Raw genomic sequence first — 4,450 nt, 5'->3', positions numbered from 1 at the left:
CATCGAGATAGACGATTTTCATATATAATACTGCCTTCGGAATTGGGAGATATGGTTGTTTCTCTGTAGTTGGTCAATAATTCATCTATATCCGCATTTGACTCGTGAAGGTCCCACTTCTCTATGAATTTCATCGTTATGCATCCTACATCAATAAACTAGCAGATGCTTTTTATATCTGTTATCAATTTATAGCCAATTTGCTTTTCGAAAAGTCTTTACCAAGCATGTCTTTTTTTCTGTTTTTATCCATCCTTCAGCGTCATTACTAGCCGTCTAGGGTTTATGCTTTGTGTTGGGAAGAAATCGTACTTCCTTTGGAGCTAAATGGTCATGAAACTTGTGCTGCAAACCAAATCAATCTACAACTTAAGCTATCATGTATTGGTCCCAAGCTTCTTGTTGTTCATTTTTACGTAACTTTACAAAGTTCGGATTATACTCATACTTCAGGTTTTCAACATTCTTTTCCTTCAATTGTGACGTGAATCATCTAAGAGAGGAACTGTGGGCCATTTACTCACTTGGTCTAAACCAGCATCATGGAACAAAACATGACCATCCCTATCTATAGGATCGTTCGTCGTTTGTGGGCTAGCCATTGTTTACTCTTGTGGCTAATTAATCTTCATGACTATCCATTGTTTGTGGGTTAATCCAGTTTTAGTCTAAACCAGCTATCATGGGAAAATAACCATGATACTTGCATCCATAGGATCTTTCAATATTTGTGGACTAACTGTTTATTAGTCGCCTGATTTTCATCTGAACCATAATAGAAGTGTCGCCATTGTGCTAAAATAGGAAAAAGATGGAGCATGCAGCATGATATTTTCAGGAAGCAAACAATCTGTTAGAGAACTCGGGTTTCCATAGCTAGGCGATGAAACCAAGTGGTCCTAGGTATGACCGATCGAATCGCAGTGACATTCCAATTAGGCTATACATATAATAAAAAAAAGGCGTTAACCCTTGATTGCTTGTAGTAGGGTTATGATGCCAAGCCAACATAGGCACACTGTAATCAGTGATTCCGAGTATAATTACAGTTTTCAGGCGACAGATGTTTCTTGGGGATCCATTGAAACTTTGGTTGAGGGAGAGCTAGTTGAGTTAAAAATCAGGGTTTTATCGGCAGACAAATTTTGTAATAAAGTAAATAAAGAGGCGGAGAGGGAGAGAAAATGGAAGAGAAGGGAGCTTGGAGGATGCGGCCACGGCGATGATCGGAGAAGGACAGACGGCGGAGAGGGGCGTCGGAGAGGCTGCAAGAGGCGGCGAGGGAAAGGGAGAGGCGGCGGGCGAGAAGGGGAGTAGACGGAGAACTAGCAATGGGATCTTTCATCTTTTATGGGCTGCAGCCTGCATCATCTGTGAACAAGAGATTTCCCTGGGTTAACCAAATTATTCGTTCGACGGCATCATACACCATCCAGGCTTGGTCCTCCTTAGCATCACAAACTAACTTTAATGCCATTTGTTTGGGAGAAATTGAGTCCCTTTGCGACTTAAACTTAAACATAGGTTAGAACTAAATTAGCTCAAAAGCTTAGCTAGGAGCAAAAGCTGATCTCGAGAACTTCTCATGCAAACTAGCAGAGTAATTCAACCATGTTGTTTAGGAACTAGCAATACTGTCAACCTTACTGAAATCAAGAGGGTTGATTTGAAGTCCCATACACAAACCTGCCAATTGATAAAACTCTTCCCCGTGTAGCTCAACCTTTTGTTACCAAAATTCCCAAACTTGTGGGGAGTTTAGTGAGTTTTTCAAACTTTTTGAAGGGTTGAGCGCCAAAAGCTAGAACTCATTGGAGGCTTTGTGATAAATTTCCCTCATATAGACCCCTTAAACTCGAACTTCTTAGCACCATATAGACCCCTTAAACCCGTTTGGATACCATGACGTTTTACTTGTTTTCATGGTGTTTTTGCCAAAAATAAAACACCATGCGTTTGAAAACCATGATGTTTTTTAAGCTAAATCATCTTTAAACCAAAATCACTACACTTATTTCAAAACACATTTTAGGTGTTTTAAGTTTGGTGTTTTGATTTTGAGTTTGATGAGGTGTTAATATAATATCTAACATAATATATTAAATATAATTAATATATAGTTATTATCAACATGCTTATTATATTAAATGACATTATACTATATTATATTATGGTTAATCTATATTAAAAATGTTTATTAAATAATATAAAAGCATAATAATAATAAAATATCTATATAATAATAAATAAATAATAGAATATAAAGAAGCTAATAAAAATAAATAAAAATATTAGTGATAATAAATAGTAATATAATAATTATATAATAATATACAATACAATATTATAATCACTATAATATTATTAACTTCTAATAAATAAACTATAATAAATTAATAATTATAAAATATTATATAATAGTAACATATTAATAATAATAATAAACTCTAGCATATTAAAAACTATAATATATTATATAACATTAAAATATTTATAATATATTAATTTATTATTAATATAATAGTAATAACATAATATCAACATTATTAATAATGTTATATGATATTAATAATTATATAATATTATATTAACAATAAAATAATATTATTTAAAAATATTATATAATATAAAATTGGTATACCAAAATAATTAAATATGATATTATTTGAAAATAATATGTAATCATTATAATATAATATAACACACTAAAGTACAATATAATATTATAATATGTTATATAATATTATATTGTATTATTTTTAATATTTATAATACTATAATAATGTAAACTATATATTATAATATTTTATTTATAAAATATTTTATTATAATTAATATATAATATAGTAATAATGTATTAATAATAATGTTGTTACGTGTCAAACTAGGGTTGACCAAAAACACTGAACATGGTGTTTGAGAACACTTTAAGGGAAAAAGACAACACTATGGTGTTTTTTTACAAAAACACACAAGAAAAACACCATGATGTCCAAACGAACCCTAATAATATCTTAATAATATGAATAAAAGTAGCACGCCTTGAATTTAAATGAATATTACATAAGGGGGATGGGAGTGAAAAAGGATGTGGGTTTCAATGTGCTTGGCTAATATATAATTGTTTGTTCTAAAATCAGTCGCTAGCCGCTTGAAGTTTAATGGTAGAAGTTTAGTGGTTCACATCATAGAGAGTGCACTCCAATACGAGAAAGTCTTTCCTAATTGGAAAGCCGATAGTATGTCTTAAAATTGTATTTTCTTTAAAGGACTCATCTGATAAGATAGGAAGGCAATCTGACATGAGATGTCATCAGAATGTGATAATCACTATTAAACCGTCTCTAAATACCATTATCATCTTACCATAAATCTACTCCTACTATTATAAAATTAACTTAAATGAAATTGTTGCAAGATAAACTCAAGGACAAAGAAAAAAATTATACTACTCCTATCCTATAGGGGTTGCCCTCGGAGCTTGGTTGAAAAAGTGGTAAACTGTGAGAAAATAAATTACAGCAAGGTAAATTGCATTAAAGTAAAGAAATTAACTTACAAGTCCAAATAAAATCTTAAAGCATAAAATCACGAGATACTAAATAGCAGCTAAAAGTAAAAGGCAATAAAAATAAATACAATAACAGAATTTTTGATTTGATTGTAATAGTCTCTTCTAAGCCGTCGTCATCCAATATATAGTTAGGAGTGAGCGTGGGCCGAACCGGTTCAGGCCCGTGACCCGGCCCACCGAGTTCAAGGCTGGGCGGGGTCAAACATGGGCCTAGTCGGGTCAGAGTGGGCCGGGCCTACTTCTCTGATCCCAGGTCTGAGATTGGGCCCAGAACCCACCTAGGTATGGGTCGGGTCTGACCCAGCCCGCCAGCCTCGTCCAACTTTTTTTTCCTATTTAGACTTTTTAATTATATAAAACTTGTATTTACAATTATATAATTATTTTTAATTTATTTTTAATAATTTAAACTTGTATTAAACTATTTTTAAACTTGAATTAAACTTTTTAATCTTTTCAAGTAGACAAACAATGAGGTTAAAGATCGTTGCTATGTTTCTCAATAGGCCAAAAGGCATACGAGTCAAAAACCTATGGTCTTTTGGATTTGTTGGCAGCTAGCTGTAGACTCAAAGGGCTAAAGGGACAGCTAGACTAACTAAAATATATCATGGGTCAGAACGGATCGGGCTGAGCCGGTCTGAGTTGAATGTAGGCTGGGTCAGTATGGGCCAGATTTACTTCTCTAACACCGGATATAGAACTGGATCCGACCTGACCCGTGACCCGGGTATATCATAGGACAGGTCAAGCTTGGCCCACTACGGGCCAGACCGGGTCATGACTCATGGCATGCTAGGCCAGGTCAGCCCACAGGTTGACCCAACCCACGCCCAACCTTATATATAGTAGTCTTTCGTACCGTGATGATCATGC

The sequence above is a fragment of the Asparagus officinalis genome, chromosome 4 (assembly GCF_001876935.1).
Source record: "Asparagus officinalis chromosome 4, Aspof.V1, whole genome shotgun sequence".
Taxonomy (NCBI): Eukaryota; Viridiplantae; Streptophyta; class Magnoliopsida; order Asparagales; family Asparagaceae; genus Asparagus; species Asparagus officinalis.
The sequence above is the reverse complement of the archived record's forward strand: the minus strand, read 5'-3'. Positions refer to the sequence as shown.